Genomic DNA, 20,421 nt, shown 5'->3' with positions numbered 1-20,421 from the left:
ATGCTATTTATATACTATTCTCTCAATTAAAAATCTAAATTGCCACCTGGGCAAATTCTTTTAAATCCCAAAATTAAAAAGAAATAAATGCTATTCTTTTCCTTCAAAATCTCTACATTGCCACATTAAATAATTAATTGGCAAAATCGCTTAATCAAATACTTCAACAATTAATTAAATCATTCTTGAATAAATATTGGGCCCTCTAACGGATCGTTACACCATGAAATCTTGCATCTTTTGAATCTACCAATCATGTGGATAATATTTCTCGTTGAAAACTTCACTAAACTATTCCCAACTTATCGATTACATTTTCTTTTCGGCCGTTCCAGTTGGGAATTCTACTCTCGTAACATCTCGACTGTCGACCGCCATAACACCTTGGCTTGTTCGATCAATACAAAGGTGGCGCACCTCACCCATTGATCTTCAGGACAATCCATGTATTCCAAAAACTGGTAAATATCCTCTATCCAATATTCTGCTATACTCAAATCAGCGTCTAACTTCCCTTTGAATGTTAAAGGGCATAAATCCATGAACACTTTCAACCAACTAGCCGCTTCAGTATCTACTCGGCCACCACTAGCTGGTTCTCATCCTATCGGATGGCTTTGGACCTCCTCGGAATACTCGGACTCCCTCCCTAAGGCCCCTTGGCTAGCGTCTCCTGACTAGGAATTATTTAGTACACAGACAATTCTTCGTGTCATCGTTGCCATCTGCACACCATAACTATTCCTCATTAAACATATATCATCAAAGCATAATAACGAAGGTTTATTATCCTCAAAAGAAACTATAGTCTATTTCTTAGAAACATGCAAATTTACAATTTATTAACACACTCTTAACTAGACTTGCACGTCGCTAACAAGGGCAACCACCCATATATTACATTAACACACCATCCGCATTTCAAGTATCATACACAAAATTGATGGTACCCCAACCATCCATTCCTCAAAACTAGTTTAACGTCCTTTAACTAGGTGGCACTCGCACTGTCCCCCACAGCCCGAGAAGTAGCTTCATCGGCCAGATGTGACAGATCCTCATTACTCGATACATTTGAAAGAGAGTTCAGGGGCAATGCCTCCATGATCTTTGTAGCTCCCCACATCACAGCCTCTTATGGAAGTGTTGTGGGAAATACTCCAACCCCCGCCAGATCGTCAGGTCACATGCACAGTTCCCACTCCACGTCTTGATGCTCGATCGTGCCAATAAAGTTACCGTAATTAAATCGTAAGGTCATGTCCCACATTAGGGTTTCAGTACGTTCTTTCCAAATATCGTTCATATGTTCCTTACTAACAAAACCTGCTTCTTAGGCAGTCCCCGTAATGCCACACATATGGTGTTCCGATACACCTGGTTTACTTAGGATAAGAAGCTTAGAATTCCCTCATTGTCATGCTGACTACCTCCCATCAGAACGGATAACTCCTGCTCCCATTGTAACCATAACAGATCCAAGAATGGGAGGTTCAGGTCTGGACCCGACATGCTAGGAGCTGCTTCACCAAAATTCATGATGTTATTCTATTCTTTACATATAAAACCAATGGTCAGATAGATAACCAGCATAAATTACTCCCCCTTCCTCGACGAGACCTAGATTCAGGGGTTCACACACCCCTCTGGTTGCTATCCTAGGAAACACATTTCCTAAGTAAGCTCACAACACAAATCATTTCTGTCCGAGGGAAGCTCTTCAACTCCAGTTATGACCTACCCCATCCTGAATGTGCATTCCCACTTCCATCATCCTCAATTTTGTGCCTCTAGATATATATATTTTTTTGCCCCGAATAAAACATCATACTGATTGCAAACCCCGCTTTGATACCACCTTGTAATGCCCCAGCCCCCACTACCGGGAGTCACTATAACCCAAAATTACAACCCTGGCCCATCATAAAGGATGGTTATGCCCTGCTAACATAAAGCATTAAAATAATATGGGCATCCTGAGTGGGGTCCAGGCTTCTCCGCCTTTGACTTGTCGAGAACTCGAGTTTAAAATACATAGGCAGTGAAAATTCACCCGATTCTCATGCTCGATTATGCCTTTAAAATATAAATCTAATTTTCTTAAATAAATAAAATAATTATCAACACGCCCAATAAAATACTCCAATAGTCAAGCATATTTAAAGAGGTTTTATGTCCCGAGGAACCTTAACTTGACTTTAGACAAGTCCATTTAAACCATATTCGTCCCTCCATCAGTCCTACACAGAACAAATATATTACATGAATACACTAAAACCCAACACACATGACTACTGTCTGTAATTACTGTTAATTGGTGGCTCATCCACCAACATTATTTTGCCTTTCTTAGACCTCGAGCAATCTATATGGTTAGTGGGGAAATATAAGGGTGAGTCTGAGGACTCAGTAAGGGTAATATGAGATGCGATAAATTAAAAAGCATGACAAACGTAGAATGATGTGAAGTGTATCATGTATTTAGGCCTGTCTACTGCACCCTAGTCCAGATTCTGGTGGCCCCACCGATTTTATGTAGGACCCCATCTGGAGACTCACACGACCCAAATCTATGGCCTCATGCCTAGGCATTTCCCTGCTCGCTTCGTGCTGGTTCTGCATCCTAATTCTCTATATAATTATAAAGTAAAATAATATAGTTAGGCGCACAGTTAGTTTTAATTATCATTGTTACATTGCAAAATAATATAACTAAACACGTAATTAATTTTAATTAGCACTATAAAATAAATTTAAAATATTTTTATACCTCGCGTATACACATGGGTAGAGTTCCAGTGTGTCTAAATTTCACAGCGTGTTATAGCGGTGAAAACACCACTATTTATAAGAGAAACAAGCTTGGGGCCAAAGGAAATGCCCCAGAGGCTTCTACGTGGCAACAAAAAGTAGGGGAAAAGTGGTTAGCAGGGGGATACACTATTGTGCCACGTGGCACGGCTTGTGCACTTCTGAAGCGAGCGGATGGCACCCATTCGTGCCACCTGGAGCCTTGAAACAACATTGTTTGGCACTTAGAATTGGTTGGAAATTAATTCTACCTAAAATCGTCCCTAACACCAGTGTGGATTCGATCCCGCGCCTACCATCAAGCCACCCCCGCTCGCGACCGCCCGCGATATAGCCATCCTTACCTATATATTGTGCACCAATAAATTTAATTTGATCCTGGCCTATTTTTGGATTTTACGCTTAAACCCTCAAAATTTTTGAAATTTAGTACATACACCCCACACTTTATTTATCCCTTATTTCACTTATACCCCAGATTTACCAAATATTTACTTATTTCCCTCAAGTCAAAATAAATTAATATTTTCTCCTAAACCCTTAGATATTCAATAACTACCTCCAGTACCAAAATTAATAATTATTACTTATTTCCAAAATTCTAAGGCGTTACAATCGTCACCTCTCATGTGATGTGTAACACCCAGTAATCCTAGTGTTATGAGAATGAGAAAGGAAGAAGGAAAACTTCCAAAAATACCCTTGAGAAGGTGTTAGATCTTTGAGAATATTGGTGCCCTATGAGAGGGGCATTTTGGTAATTTGGATAGTGAAGTCCAATAAAGGGTATTTTGATAAATTGGAAATAATTCCTATGTGGAATTAAGTGAGTAAGTGAATTAAATCCCAATTTTGTATTTATGTGGAGATATATGGGATTAATAAATTCACAAAGGATATTTTGGAAATTTTGGAATTAATTCCATAAAGGAATTTAATTATGGAAAATGGGAAAAATGGTGGATATTCAATTATGTGGTAAAGTAATTAATTTTTCCTATATTAGAGAATAAATGTGGTGATGCCACATGGATGGAAGCCAAGGTTAGTGTCTTGGAATGACACATGGCTTAATGTGGTCCAAGTTAAATGAGAGATTAAATTAAATGCAAAAAGAAATGCTAATTAGTCTCTCAAGCATTTAATGAAGAGAATGATTATGGTGAATTAAATAAATCCAAAGGGAAATGGGAAATTAGTCACCCATTAATGTTTGAAAATTATGGGATTTATTTAAATGGAAAATGAAGGATTTATGTCTTTCAAAGTGGTCTCTCATGTGATGGGGTGAAAATAGTCCCATTAATTTAAATGGGAAAGAAATGAAAAAGTGGAGGGATGAGATTGGTTCTTGGAATTGGAAATGATCTAAAGGCCACCATTTAGTCTTGAAGGTTGGCAAGGATTGCCAACATATTATTGATTTAATTTAAAGACTAATTTTGGATGGCTAAGATTAACTCTTGGAAAGGCACATGGATTGTGCTTCCTTTTAAGGGTAGAGATTAAGTCTTGTAAAGACAAAGTAATCCAATGGTTGAGATTTAAAGAGAGGAAATGGCTTTGATTGTGCTTTCTCCAAGAGAGCAGACTTGTTTATTTAAAATGAATGGTGGAGATTTAATTCTCCTTAATGAATGGTGGAGATCAATTCTTGAAAATGGGAAAGGGTAGTATAAAATGGCAAGTGTGGAAGACTTGTCTCCCTTTGGCCATTTGTAGAAAGAATGAAAGAAAGAAGAGATGAGAGGAAAGGAAGAAGAAGAAGAGAAAGGAATCAAGGTAAGTGCATTCTTCTTCTCTTTATTTAGTGTTCTTGTATGCAAAGTAAGTGAGTTCTTGTTTGAATGTCATCTTAGATGGGATGAGATGTTGATGGGAGCTCTCTTGAAATGAAGATTTGAATATTCAAGAAGAGGTAAGGGATGGCCCCATGGGAGGGTGGCCTTACAATGTGTAGTAAATATGTTTCATAAATGTATATGTTGCATTTGGCATGTTCTTTTATGTTCATGAGACTTATGGCCATAGGTCAGTTTGGGAACATGGTTGAAATGGTGGGTTGATGCCTCTAACCTTGGAGGGTTGTGAGGGCAAAGAAACCTAGCCACACTTGCATGCATTTGGCATCATATAATCTTGTTATGTTCATATTTATTTAGCATTGCACCCTTATTGAGCTTAATAGCTCATGAGGTTTTTACCCTCACATGTAGGTTGTGAAAGCATGGTAAAGTAAAGGCAAGGTGGAATGGCTTGTGGAAGCATGGAAATGAAGATTCAAGTGTATTGGAGGGCTTAGGGTCGCCTATTTTGTTGCTTTGATTTATGTAATGTAATGTATTTGGTTGGTAATGGCTTGTTTAAGCCTAAGGCTAGGGGTGTATTTCCTTTGTAGTGTTTGATTTTGAATTGAAATGAGATTATGGCTTATGGCATGTTGAAGCCTAAGTGTTGGTGAAGTCTAATTTTTGGAATGTTATGGAAGCATCAAAGAGGTGGTGTAAGCCTTAATTATGGAGAAATAGAGGCAAAAATGAATGAATATGATATATTTTTATTCAGTTTATTTTCTGGGAAATTTACGGTTAGGAAGGCCTAAGGAAAGGAAAAAAAAAAGTTGGAAGCAGCAGGCAGTAGCCCCATGCCCGCAGGCAGGGCCGCATGGGGGGCCAGGCCCGCGTGCGCGTGCGGTAGTGGCTGCACGCAGGCTAGCATCCAGCATGCGTGGCCAGCGCAACGCGGGGCCTCGGGCGCGCCAGTAGGCCCCGCTAGCAATTTGTTTTTTAAAATTTGGATTTGGGGGGAAACTTAGGGCATTTCTTAATTGATTTTAGGCCCTAGAGGAATTTTCAAAATAAAGGAATTTTTCGGGCATTTTGAAAAATAATGCCAAAATTTTGGAAAATTGAAAATTTGAGTTTTTCCTCCAAAATTGGTAATCAATCAATGGATTGATTTTAATGGTGATTTATGGAGCCCGGTAAAATTCTTGGATGGAAAAGAATTAAATATAAATAAGAAAATGGTGGTTGGGAACCTTCATGAGTTTTCTTTTTAACCGAATGCAATGTAGTTGAAGCCCAATTCTGCTAGTGAGGGAAGGGAAGGGAAGGGAAGGACGAGCCTAGTTCCCACCTAGGGCATTTTGTCTTGAAACATGGTCCACCCTTCAGCACAGGCCAGGCAGGTGGACAATTCGGGTAATTGTTCACAAGTAACACCCGTAAGTGGGAGCGGGGCGTTACATGATGGGTAATGTAATTTTATCTTGCTCCAAATTCTTGTTGTGCCCTTTTATTTTTGATATACTTGTTGAGCCTTGTGGCTCACCTTGTTTTCAACATCATTTCAGGTGAGGAGTCAGCAAAGTTCAAGGATGGGTCCAACAAGGATTGTTTCTTTTGGGATTGTTATGTGTACAGAGGCAATCCTAACCGGAAGATCTGTGCGAGCTGTTGTTTTTCTAGTGCAAAGGAAATGTTCATTCTACCTATATTTCAAAAAATAAATTTGGAATGTATTGTGCTTTCACGGGGTACATGTGTATATATATATATGAGGAAAGAAATTAATTAAAGAGAATTTGGGAATGTTTTCGTTTATATTGTTAAGTCATGGTCTCTGTAAATTTGGGGTGCTACAAATGCTATCCTCATCCTCACTATCAATTGAATCAAAATTAAAACTAGATGAGGAAGAGTATCTTACCTCGGATTCTTTTTTTCCATAAGGCAGATCTTCATCTGAGGAGTCGTCTTTATCATTCCATGTGACTATTACTTCCTTTTTCTTCATATCCTCTCTTTTTTGGCTTGGCAAACCTTTTCCTATAAACATCTCTAGAATATTTTCTTCTAACTATTCTTAAAGACTTGTTAGTATCTTTTCTTTTTAAAATTTCTACCTTTTTGATAATATATCAAGTTGAATTTAGAGAAAATTGTTTCCCATACAAAGTTTTTCAAATTGAGAATATAAATCATTAAAAGCATTGAAAGGCTTTTCATTCAAAAATGGTTCTTCATATTCATCGATCTTATTAATAACATCACTATCATAAGAAAAAGGAGATGATACATTTTCCTCCTGATTTAGCTTTATTTGATGAGCTGATGAAACTTGTACTTCTCAACAAGGATCGTCTTTGATTTCTTTAGTTCACTGTTAAGATTCTCACAAATATGGTTAGTATTAATAGATTTATTTAAAGGATGTTGAGGGATTCGATAAAAATTTTACCTAAGTCATAAGCAGTTTCTCGTTGAGACCAAGGTCCTAGAGAGTCTTAGGGACAAGTCACCAAGGGCCTCTAAAGTTTCTTAGGTTGGTCTAGCCTTCTCATTTTGCATAGTTCAAAGGCTCTTTCAAAGTCTGCCGGGTAAAAGATACTCAGTGGCCCCGAACTCTTTAGGACCACCCGGAGACATTCATCATGGCATCTTGATCTCGAAGATATCTCCAGGCCCTTCGGCCTCACCTGATGCATCTCTCAGAAGAGTCTAAGGACTCACCTATGGACCCCACTTAAATGTCTATAAATATTTGCCTCTTCCAAGGAAAATAGACCTTGTTGGATCATTTAGCCTTCTCTTTCTAAGACATACCTGGAAGACCTCATCCCTATACTACTCTCTAGGACACCATAAGATACACAACATACATACATTTTCATACTCTTACACAAACTTCTTAAACTACATTGTTGACTATGCTTAACCTTGTGCAATTAATTCAAACAAACAAATAAGAAAACAAGCATACAGGCACACGACATTTATACTCGCTAGTGTATGAGTGTGCATTACAGCACAATTCTATTTACTGGATGAGAGTCCAGGTCGATTCACTAGAAAATCATTATTAAAACGAAAATAAAAGATGCGATACAAATTGGGTTGTCAAGCCGATTCACTTATTTATGCAAACAAAACAAAAGTGCAGAAATTAAACCAAAGCATGTAAGCAATCAAATCGATTAATTAATTTTGGAAAATTTAATCAAATTGGTACTGAAAACAAAATATCTTGGGTCAAGACAATTTCAGTGTCAATCCAAATATTTTCCAAGACTCACAAAATAGGTATCGTTGGGTTAAATTAATTTTAAGATCATTGCTATTGATTATGTTTTGGGATGATGATGATTCTAATTCTAGTAACCGACATACATGGCATGCCGACTCTAACTTAAGCAATCACCATAAATCAAAATGTATATAAAATACACTTAAACTTGGAGATGATGATATTTTCAGGTTGGACAATCCACATACATGGCATGAGGATTTCGAATTAGGAATATATCTCAATACAAACTCAAGTGTTTGACAAAAATCTAAAAATCAATTTTAACACCTCAACTAATAATGAAGTTCGATTATCTCAAAATTTTTTGATTTTGGACACTATTCTCGCCTTGACCCGAGAATTATTAGCCACATATCATCATTTGCAAAAATTAATTGAAAGAATTTAAATGACGGGAATTGAAATTGCTGAAATTAAAGTTGCTCAAATTGAAATTGTTGAAATTAAATTGCTGAAATTAAAAAATAGTATTTAAAAGACATAAATTAATTACAGTAAATTGAAATGGTAAAGGATCAATGTAAAGACAAAATTAAAGCTAACTAAAATTTAAAGCTACTGAAATTAGTAGAAACAGTAATCCTAAACAGAAATTAATTAACATAAAATGAAATAACTAAAATTAAATGAAGAAAGAGTACTGTGCGTCCCAATCTCCAACCACTGTGCGTAAAATTCCAGCGCACTGTCCTTACTCCAGCGCTGATATATATATATATATATATCACTCACACATAGCCTCCCAGTGCACAACGTCACTCTCCTCTCACTGTGCGATTCCAGCCCCTTATTCCCTTCAGTGCACTGCTCGTGTATTTCCTCTCTGGTCGAGAATCCTTGCCCCCTTATTCTGATTGTTTTAATGGCAGATGGGAGCTCTGCCCTTCACTGTTCGGGAAATTTGGAAAAATAGGACTCTCGGTACTTAAACTTTGCAAAAATAGCACACTTTGAAAATCTTTATAAAACTAGGACTTTTGAACTTTTGTTGGACAAAAATGCTCCCGTTTTAAATCAGTCCGTTATAGAATCCTGTATTATCTTCTCTCACTCACATTCTTACTCGGCCGCCATCAATTTCTCTCGCTCGTCTTTCTCTATCTCCATCTGAGTGTTGCTGCTTCTTCAAAGTTATCGTTGTTATTCACTCCCCAAAGTGTTATTGATCAATCGTCTTCTTGAAAACCATTGTTGTTATTCCTTAAGTGTTATTGCTTTCGCACATCAAGCGACTTCTCTCCATCTAGGTATTTAGTTATTTTCTAATCTTCAAAGAGAGTTAGTCAACGAGTCTGAGTAGTTTGAGTGAGTTCAGGATAGTTTATCCTCTTTTCTGCTATTTTTTGAATGAAAAGGTAATGAGTGAAAATATGCATTTCTCTAGTTTGGACATATATCGGTTGATATATCGGCAATTTATGTCATGATATATTTCAATTGATATAGGTTCAAACACAGAAATATCATGAAAAATGATATATCGATTTCATTATTGGTCATGTAAGGATATTTATCAACCGATATATAGGTATATCGGTATGATTTATATGTACCGACATCCTTTATCTACTGATATATTAGTATCTTGTTATCGGTTGAGGTCTTATGTAAACTGATATCTATTAACTGATATGACCTTACACAACTGACATTTAGAAACTGATATACCTTATAAAAATCGATATGTTTTTATTTAATTTAGAAATCGTTTCAATGTATATTATAGGAATTGAAGCTTCGAGACCTGTCTTTGTTGTTGTGATGTATGGAGGTCAGTGGCATTATGATGTTATTGTGAAAGAATATAAATACGTGACCGAAGAATGTGGGTCGATAATACGTGTGGAGCTAGATTGCACATTCAACGAACTGGTATGTTCCCTATACAACAAGTTCAATGTTAGTTTGGCGAAGAAATTAGTTGTGCTGAAGTACAAGTTTAAGGACTTGTGTAATATCCAGGAAGTTATTAAGCGTATAAATGGTATTTGATGAAGGGTATAACTGAAATTGTCTAAAGAATGAGGCTTTAGGGTATACTATCGCAGTCTTAAGCGATTGAATCAATCAGAAGGAGTACCCCGGACCCTAGATAGCCAAGGAAAATTGTATAGTATCGACAAGTGATTCGAATTATGATTTTTAGTGATGAAAGAAGTAGGATCGGGAACAGTTTTCGGTACAACTAAAATGTAGCTGCAAATTAGGCTCAGAAATCGAATTATTATAGGGGACTTCCAGGAAGTCAACAGAAGCTTGAGGGGGCTTCGATTTTTCATAAGGAATAACCCTTCAGTGGTCTTGGGATGAAACAATAGCCCAGTGAGGACATTAGGGCAAAATCGTCATTATAGAGTAACTTTGAAGTTATTAAATTTGCGTTTTCAGTATTATAATGCAAATTAATTTGAGGTTCAAGGATGCAATTGCAATTAGAGATTTACCTAAGTGAAATTAAGATGGAAATTTGGGGGTTAATGTGTAATTTCTTTATATTAATAGTGTAATATATATATATAGCTATACATATATAACGCATGCGTGTGGCTGGTTTCTGGGAAGCTTCGGAGAAGCTTCATGGCCGAAATTCCTTGGAGTAGTGGCTAAATTTTGATTCAAGTGGGAGCAAGGAGTGGTGGCCAAGGCAATTGAGTCGGTGCTTAACCTATAAATAAGAAGAGAAAAGAAGAGAAAATGGAAATGAAGAAGGCTGCAAGCTATGGCCGAATAGAGACGTTGGCCTAGAGTGAGTAAACGACTAAGAGCTTGAGGGATCGAGGGTGAGTGCTAGGAGCGATGCCGGTGGCCGGAGGCAGTCACGAGAGAAGCCAAAATGGTAACCGAAGCTGTTCGCAGCAGGCGAACAGTATCCATGGCCGCAAGAAGGCTGGTTGTGGCCATAGCAGCGACCGACGGGCTTTCAGGTGGTCATAACAAGCAGCATCCTAGGCGAAGGTGGCCGGGGAGTGGTCAGCAGCGACCGACGATGCTGCTATTGAAGCAGCAACCAGCGGCCATGGTTGGCCGCAATGGAAGCTGGTCGTGCGGGAGTCCAGTGCGGAGGCTCGCGTCAGGGGCGGTACGGCAGCGACCGACAAGGCCGACGGTCGTGGAGCCCTATTTGTGCGCGAGTGCTAGGGCGAAGAACAGAGGAAGAAGATGAATAGTGAAAAAAAAAAGAAAAGGAAAATGAGGAAAAATGGAAGAAAAATAGGAAACATTAGAGAAAATTCTCGAAAAAATCCCAGAAAATTTTGAGGATTAATTTTAGGCTATCGGAACATGCTAAAGCTAGAAAATTACTCAGACGCGCATTTTAAAGCTTAGCACGTATTACAAGTCAAAAATTGACTTTTCGCATAAGGTGAGTGGTTTGACTCTAGTTTTACCCTTGTTTTGGATATGTCTTGGTGTGAGTGTAGTGAGTTCAGGTGAATGAGTGACACGGTAGGGCACTCGAGACCAGAACTCGGGATGCTATACTTACGCATTTTATTTATGTGTATATATGGCATCATTTGCATATTGATCATGTGGTATATTGCATCAACTGTTTTTACTTGCAAAAGAGTCGGTGCATGGCGTGTGATTTTCATATCATCGGGGTATTGATTTTCGTGTCGTTATTGGGTCCGTATGGGACGGGATGGGGTCTTCTTGAGAATGGGACAAAGTTAATCCTGGTGAACGAGTGACACGGTAGGGCACTCGAGAGATTAAGTATGTCTGTAATACGTATTTGTTATGGAAATACTATGTAAGAATCACGGTGTTTGATGTTAATATATCCGCTGCTTTATGATATGTCTCATTTAGTTGTTAAGATTATTGATCTTGTTTAGTTAAACGGACAAGACTGGGGCTTTTGGGATCCTGTGTGTGCATGTGAAGGTCGTTCATGAAGCACCGTGCGTGATAATGTAGATAAAAAAGAAAGATTTTCAGAAATACCCTTATAGTGACATGCTCGGCGAGTCGGGGTGTTACAATTGGTATCAGAGCCCTAGGTTAAAACCCTAGGATGGTTAAGCTAGGTTGTTGAACTTAGCATGGTTAGAACTGTGGAATGAGAACTTAGAACAGGGTTACGGATTCTAAGAAACATTCGGAACATGGATGAAAGTGGTTGGAAACGCTTGGGAAATGAGATTTGAGGTTTTTAATTTGAATATACTTTCGGTGACAAAAAGAGGTGGACAAATTCTATTCACATTTTGGACACATCAGTGGAAGGTGAGAGGGAGCCGGTAATAAGAGTCGTTGAAGGGACATAGATATACGATCAACAAAATGTTAGAAGAATAAGTACGTTAGTGATTCTGGTACAACTTGAAGCACAATATAAAATCTCTTTTGGAAGAATTATAGTAAATGGTTTTAATATCTCTCGATGGTAACATGTTAAATGGTGATGTCGTGCCCTGAAAAGATAGGTGAAATGATTGGGGTTACTAAGAGAACTCATCAAGGGACATGGGAGAGTAAGAAAGACTTGCAGCTAATTTTAAGGTAGAATTAGATATCCGAAGTGGAGTCTTAATAGGAACATATTTAGTTAGAGCCGATTAGTGGAAATCCCAAATGGAGACTTAGGGGAAAAGAAATTAATGGATCGTAAAGACAAAATCCCTACTTAGAGATCTGGGGGTTTATTGGTTGAAGTCTTTGAGACTATTAATTGGAAAATACTATACCTTGCTACATGATAGAACTTGGATTGGGAGTTAGCATCCAAGGATACAGTTTGAATGTAAGGTTGATAAACCATAACTAAGGATTCATAAGATCTAGAAACCGTAGATTGGAGATCGTTAGTCAAAATCACTTTGGCTGAATGTTGGGACATCTTATGGTTATTATAAATAAGTGAGTTGTGGACGATTAGTAGGATATGACATAACCTAATTGTAAATCAAGTTTGTGAACAGAAGATATAAAATCATCAAGGTTTGAGGATAAGAATAACTTGGTATAGATTGAGGATCCTAAGAAACGATCTAAGTAAGAGACCCAGGATGATTTGATAAATGCTTTAGAGAACATAATTTGAGGGTTTTAGGAATCCGAAATTGTTGATGGGGATATTGAGATAAAAGACCCAGAGTTGATGACAAAAGAAATAAGGAAAGGTTACCTCAAGAAAATGGCTCATAAGATCGAGTCATAAGTGTTTTGTTTCATATGTTATCCAAGAGAAAAAGAAGCCAAGGTATGGATCTAAGTCTTGTGGAAGTTTAGATAGAAGGAGTTGTATCAAGGATATTAATCTAGGATCAGACGAGGAAGTCAAATCAGGATTAATTAAGGATCGAATTCTTATTTGAGATGTTCTAGAAGTTTTTCTCGGTAGAATGGCCTGGATAAAATGATCTAGGTAATAGTGAGAATTTTTCTTTTGAGTGAAATCTTGGAAATTAGAAGGATTCTGGAATTCGAATAGTAACTACGAGACAAAGAGGGAATGATCGTAAATCAGCTATAGTTAGGATCGAGTTATGATCGAAAATTATTAGGATATGAGACGTGAAGTTCGCATGTTTTGAAGATTAGACTCTTCCCTTTAGTTGGAAATTTAAAAAGATCTTTTTGCTTGTAGAGGATTTGCATAATGAAACCTTACGTGAGTATCTAGGGATTGAAAATGATATAGGAATCAATGATGAATTAGAGATTTGTGATTTAGTAGAAAACCTTGGAGATTAGGAAGATTGTGGGATAAGAAAGTTTTGAGTCTAACTTTGGTGTTGCTAAAAGAAAATTTTACGCATACTGTATAGACTTAAAGATAAATGATATTTCAACCTGAGGAGACGATTAGATCTTAATCTTGAAATGACCCTAATCGATTCAAGAAAGCCAAACTCAGAGGAAAATAATTAGCACGACGATTGTCAAGAGTCACGGGATAATCATATAGGTCGTGGTTTGAGTTTTAAGGCACCAAGCGATGAGATAAGATTTGCTAAACTTGATAAGCTCGTAGAGATATCTTAAGGCATGATATGGTGATTAGGTCTTAACACGTTGATCTCAAATGATCCAAAGGGAGAAATAGGGATGATTGAAAGAGCGACCCATAAAGTAAAGTGTTAAGTTGAAAGTCGATAGCAAAATAAGAAGTCAAAACATGTAAAGGAGATTAGACTATATGTGAAAAATTCGAGGAACTGGAATGGTTGGAACAAGGGTGCACAACTCAATTGAGTGATATTTTCAGAAAAGAAAATTTAGAATCCAGGAGATCAGGGATTTGGACTACTATTAATAAGAACCATTATAGCTCTCAGAGATGGAACGAGGAGTTCTAGTGTAGTAATAACAATACTGATGCTTGGCCTGTAACAACGGATCTGAGCCTAGGGAGCAAGGCAAAGGACTGGTGGTTGGCTCGCGATTTGGGGTGTGATACCCATGAGTCGAAGCAACACTGTGAACTGTGGAGACAGTCAGGTGCCAAGGTTTGGGAGGCAGCGTAGATGTTATGTACGGATTAAAGTCCAAGTTCCAAGAAACTGGAGCATAGTGGTATGATCCCTAATTGTTAAGAAAATGTTGAGGGCTTGGAAGATGACTTTACCTGGATATTTGATTTGTGGGTTATGAATGTCAAAAGATAATCAGGGAGGAAATATAATGATTAACAGACTATTACTAGAAATTTGTGGAAGGAATTCCTCTAGGATAATTGCATTCACAAAAGAAACTCGTGAAGTTAGGGTTACTAAGTAGTAATGAGTAGGCCCAAGAATTCAGGAACTGGGGGTGAAATGAAATTGTGTTTATAGGTTAAGGTAAATCCTACCCAGGAGTGGAATAATCCTTTATATAGGCATGTGACTTAGATTTGCTTAGGAAATGTGCCTCCTGAATTAGGCAAATGGTGGGACGATTGTATCCCGAATATGGCATTTGGAAGAAATTTAACTCTAGTGATTAAATTAACTTTTAGTTTCGTGTGTCTATTAATACACATTCCAAAAATTGTGAGCAATTGACTCCGATTTAATTTTTAAATCTTATCTTTGGTGATATAAAAAGGTTAAAGCAATAGTAGGTATATCTTGGTACTCTCAAGAATGTGAGTTGATCTTTAGAATGAGAAGAAAATTAACCTAAAGATGTAGTAAGTTATAAGTCGATAAAGAAACGAAAGTGTTGCTCTTTCCGAGAAACATGTTATGATTTAAGAAAATATGTAATGAGATGCTATAAAGGAAAATGAGAGTTTCAAGTTCCACTATGGAAATTTTATTTAGGATGAAAGATAGTAGGCTAAGTTATGAAAATTAAGCTAGATGTTGCTAAAGACCCAGTAAGAATCAAAAGTTGTTTAATAAGGTTTTCATTTAAGGAAGTAGTGTGGAAAGTAGATCGCTTAAGAAGGAACGAGATTAAAATCAAGGATAATAGGGATCTTGTTTAATTCAATGGAAAAATTGTTTCTCATGTGGAAGAATATGGAAAGCACCATTTAGTTGAAAAAAAAAAAAAGCATTTAGCGGTACTAAGTTAATAAGGAGCCACAAATAATGGGTGTGTATAAGAATGGAATGTTATCAATTTCTGTGCAATGATGGCAGCTGGGTAAGTTTAATGTTATCAATTTCTGTGCAATGATGGCAGCTGGGCAAGTTCAATGTTATCAAATTCTGTGCAAAAATGGTAGCCAAGTTAGTTCAATCTTTGCATGATCATGACATATGCATTAACATAAGAGTGGTTGGGAGAATTATTAGTCAAATAAAATAGATTTTGAGGACACAATTAGAAGTGATATTGGATTTTATAAATTATTTTTGGATTCGTGTAGCCGCAGGTATAGAGCTACAACAGGATATTCTGGAAACTAAGTAAGATGCTTGGTAAGCATGGACCATGTTAGGACGTAAGTTATGAATAATTGTTAAGAATTAGGAAGGCTCCTTGGGACATTTCAATTGGGAGTCATTAGCAATAGTGGTGATACAATTATCACGGACCAAATTTCGAGAACGAAATTTATTGAAGGGGGGAGAATGTAATACCCAAGAAATTATTAAGGGTATAAATGGTATTTGATGAAGGGTATAATTGGAATTATCAAAAGAATGAGGCTTTAGGGTACACTATCGCAGTCTTAAGCAACTGAATCAATCAGAGGGAGTACCCCGGACCCTAGATAGCCAAGGAAAATTGTATAGTATCGACAAGTGATTCGAATTATGATTTTTACTAATGAAAGAAATAGGATCGAGAACAGTTTTTGGTACAACTAAAATATAGCTGCAAATTATGCTCAGAAACTGAATTGTTATAGGGGACTTTCGGGAAGTCAACAGAAGCTTAAGGGGGCTCCGATTTTTCATAAGGAATAACCCTTCAGTGGTTTTGGGATGAAACAATAGCCCGGTGAGGACATTAGGGTGAAATCGTCATTATAGAGTAACTTTGAAGTTATTAAATTTGCGTTTTCAGTATTATAATGCAAATTAATTTGAGGTTCAAGGATGCAATTGCAATTAGAGATTTATCCAAGTGAAATTAAGATAGAAATTTGGGGGTTAATGTGTAATTTCTTTATATTAATAGTGTAATATATATATATATATAGCTATACATATATAACGCATGTGTGTGGCTGGTTTCTGGGAAGCTTCGGAGAAGCTTCGTGGCCGAAATTCCTTGGAGTAGTGGCCAAGTTTTGATGCAAGTGGGAGCAAGGAGTGGTGGCCAAGGCAATTGAGTCGGTGCTTAGAGATAGGATTTAATTATAGATATATTTTTATCTATTTTTCATCTTAACCTTGTGCTAATTTTTCTACATAAATGTGTGTTTATATAAATTTTATATTATTTTAATCTCTTTTTGTAGGAACTCGGCAAAGGAAATTAATTTGAAGATTTGAGCGTAAAAAGAAAAATATATATATTATAAAATTAATTTTAAAATAAATAAATAAATAAATATCTTAAATAACTAATATTATAATATAATTAAAGTTATAATATATTAAATATTGTATATTATATTATATATTACGTTATACTATTTATATATATTATATTATATATCATCTTTTATTATTTATATATATAATATTATTATAAAAAATATATATAATATGTCTATATATTGGTGGCAGTGGCGTGAATGCCATGTGCATATTTATATATATATATATATATATATTATTAAACAAATCAAAGGCAGTGGCTTGAATTGGGTTGAAGGCAGTGGTGGCTTGAATTGGGTTGGCTAGGGCGGCCCATGTCATCTATATATATATATATATATATAATAATATGTGAATGGAATGGAATGGGAGGAGAGCTCTGGACGACGCACAACAAATTGAGGAGAAGGAGACGCACAGAAAAGACAATCAATTGAAGATTTGGGACTTCTTCGCGGCACAGTGAACGAGAAGAGATTGAGGAGCTTCTAACGTGCACAGTAAGGGAGAAATTGAGGAGAAGACAGCGTGGTCGCACGAGCATGTTTTACGCCTAGCACTAGCCGTACCCAGATCTATTATAGATGTGGGTAGGGAACTTCCTTTTCTTTTCAATTTTAGTGTTTGCTTTTATTTTAATAATGTCTAGCTAATTTATTTTAGCTAGGATTTGGATGGATTTTAATTTTAGAATTATGTGATTATTTATTTAATTTGATTCAAAATCCGATTATTATTTGCATGAGGAATTTATATTGTTGCATTTAATGCTTTAAAAGATTGGCTACCTTTTAATGATTTAATGATTTATGTATGACTGACTAAAGGATTGTTATAAATTAGATCCATAGGCAATATAAATCACATGTTTGACTATGAGATCGAAAGATAATTAGCTCATGTGTGGGAATCGAGGAAGCTTAGTGAGTCAAATCCCCTTCTGAGATTAGAGGTTTCCAAAGAGCTCAATACTTATTTATTTCGTTGATATCTGTTTAGAAATCTGACAGTGAAATTGAATTAATAAAGGATTAATATGACTTGAGAAAGCTTATTAATTAATTGAGGGAAATTCACTATCACATGCAAATAATTATAAAATACTATAAAGGTATTTATGCTTTTGAATTGGATTGAATAAATAATTACATAACCTAGATTAAATGAAATCTAAACCCTAGTGCATTTATTAATTAATTTTTCTCACAAAGAATTCATTTTTTTATTTATTTTTATTTTTATTCATCTGATTAATTAATTAGTTCAACTTAAGTTAATTTAAAATTGTTTTGGTATTATGATCTAGTTCTCGTGGTATCGACATCTTTTCATCACTATATGCATATTTGACTATGGTGCACTTGCCCGAATTAATTGTGCATAAATCACACATCAAGTTTTTGGCGCCGTTACCGGGGGCTAGTTTATTGCATATCAAAACTACATAAGTTAGCCTTAGTTTGAACATTTTTTGTTTTCTTTTAGGATTTGTAATTTTAATTTAATTTTATTATTTTTTTTCTCATCTTTTAGAAATTTTATTTTTAATTTTTAATTTTTAGTATTTTTCTTTTTCTTTGTAGGTTTCATGGTGCATGACACGGAGTAGTGGTGGAGAACTGATACCCATTGATCAAGAAATTGAAAAAACTCTAAAAAAGCTAAAGAAGGAGAAAAAGAGCAAGATGGAGCAAGAACAACAGACTCAAAATAATCCAAGGACATTGAGCTCATATGCTACACTTACTCTAGATGGCACTACCTCAAGCATTAGAAGGCCCAATGTGCAAGCAAATAACTTCGAGATCAAGCCTACAATTATTCAGATGATCCAGATGAGTGTACAATTTTCTGGCCCTAATGATGATCCTAACTCTCATATTGCTAATTTTCTTGAAATATGTGACACTTTTAGGCCTAATGGAGTTAGTGAGGATGTAGTTCGACTTAGGTTGTTTCCCTTTTCCTTGAAAGATAGAGCAAAAGAATGGCTTAATTAAGGAATGACATAACAACTTTTTCACAATTTGGTAATGAATCCTTATATGAGTCGTGGGAGAGATTTAAAGAAATGCTTAGGAAATGTCCTTACCATGGTTTACCTGTTTGGATGCAAGTGCAAACTTTTTATAATGGCATTAATCAATCTTTTCGTTCGATGTTAGATGCAACTGCAGGTGGTACCCTTATGAGAAAAACTCCTGAGGAAGCATATGAACTTTTGGAGGAGATGGCAGCCAACAGTTATCAATGGGACAATGAGAGAGCAAATAAAAAGGGAGTTGGAATTTATAATGTTGATTCTATCACTACTTTATCTGTTCAAATTGCTAAATTAAATAAGAATTTGGGTAATTTGGGGGTTTCAACTATGAATGCTTTTTCTTTTTCTTCCCATTTTCTTTCTTTTGAGCTTTGTGGGCGAAGGGGACATGCTAGTGTAGATTGTCAAGTAGGAAATCCTTTTTCTTCTAGTTCTTCTGAACAAGCTAATTTTATTTCTTATGGTGGCAACAGGTCAATTTTTAATCCCTACTCCAACACTTACAATCCAAGATGGAGGAGCCATCCTAATCTTTCTTGGAGTAATAATCAACAAAGAGTGCCCCCTGGCTTTCAACAACATCAAATTCCACAGGAGAAAAAGCCGAGTTTGGAAGATATGATGGCAAAGTTTATCAATAGTACAGAGGCAAGAATGCAAAGCTTGGAAACTCAAATTGGACAACTTGCCCAAGCAATTTCAGAAAGACCACAAGGAGGCTTTCCTAGCAATACTGAGAAGAATCCAAGAGAGCATGTAAAAGCCATCACTTTGCGAAGTGAAAAAGAATTAAAAAGTAAAGAGCATTCAACAGAGGAAGAAAGCCAAGAGCATAAAGCTAAAGAAGAGGATCGTGAGCTATCAATAGAGAAAAATGGGAGTTCTTCTTCTCTTAATTTAAAATCTTTCAAAATCCTTCTTCCTTTTCCTAAAAGATTTCTAAAGGCTAACTTGGATAAACAATTTGCTAAATTTTTAAAGGTATTTAAAAAATTGCATATTAACATCCCTCTTCTTGATGCTATATCACATATGCCAAGTTATGCCAAATTTTTGAAAGACATAATTGTAAATAAAAGAAAGTTGGAGGAATTTGAGATGGTGAAACTTAATGAAAAATGCTCTACAATTCTACAAAACAAATTGCCTCCAAAACTCAAAGATCTAGGGAGCTTTTCTATTCCTTGTACTATTGGAGAAATTAAGTTTGATAAAGTTTTATGTGACCTTGGTGCAAGTATTAATTTGATGCCCTTTTCTATTTTCAGGAAGCTTGGCTTACAAGAACCAACACCCACCACTATTTCTCTTCAATTGGCTGATAGAAGTATAAAATACCCAAGGGGAGTAGTGGAAGATGTCTTGGTAAAAGTAGATAAATTTATTTTTCCTGTTGACTTCATTGTTCTGGACATGGAAGAAGATTATGACATGCCCATAATTTTAGGGAGACCTTTTCTTGCCACATGGAGAGCTTTAATTGATGTCCAGCAAGGAATACTTAGCCTTAGAATTTATGATGAGACAATTACTTTCAATGTG

At 36.2% G+C, this 20,421-nt stretch overlaps 1 non-coding gene across 1 annotated transcript; it reads right to left on the bottom strand.

Moving 5' to 3' along the window:
• Positions 1-18,828: 18,828 nt before the first annotated feature.
• Positions 18,829-18,935, bottom strand: LOC127813802 (small nucleolar RNA R71). The gene has a single exon (XR_008026208.1). It is a non-coding gene; the product is annotated as a small nucleolar RNA R71 (small nucleolar RNA).
• Between the last annotated feature and the right edge of the window lie 1,486 nt (positions 18,936-20,421).

Source organism: Diospyros lotus, chromosome 11, assembly GCF_014633365.1.
Source record: "Diospyros lotus cultivar Yz01 chromosome 11, ASM1463336v1, whole genome shotgun sequence".
NCBI classification, from domain to species: Eukaryota; Viridiplantae; Streptophyta; class Magnoliopsida; order Ericales; family Ebenaceae; genus Diospyros; species Diospyros lotus.
Note: the sequence above shows the minus strand (reverse complement) of the source record. Positions and strands in the feature narration are given on the sequence as shown.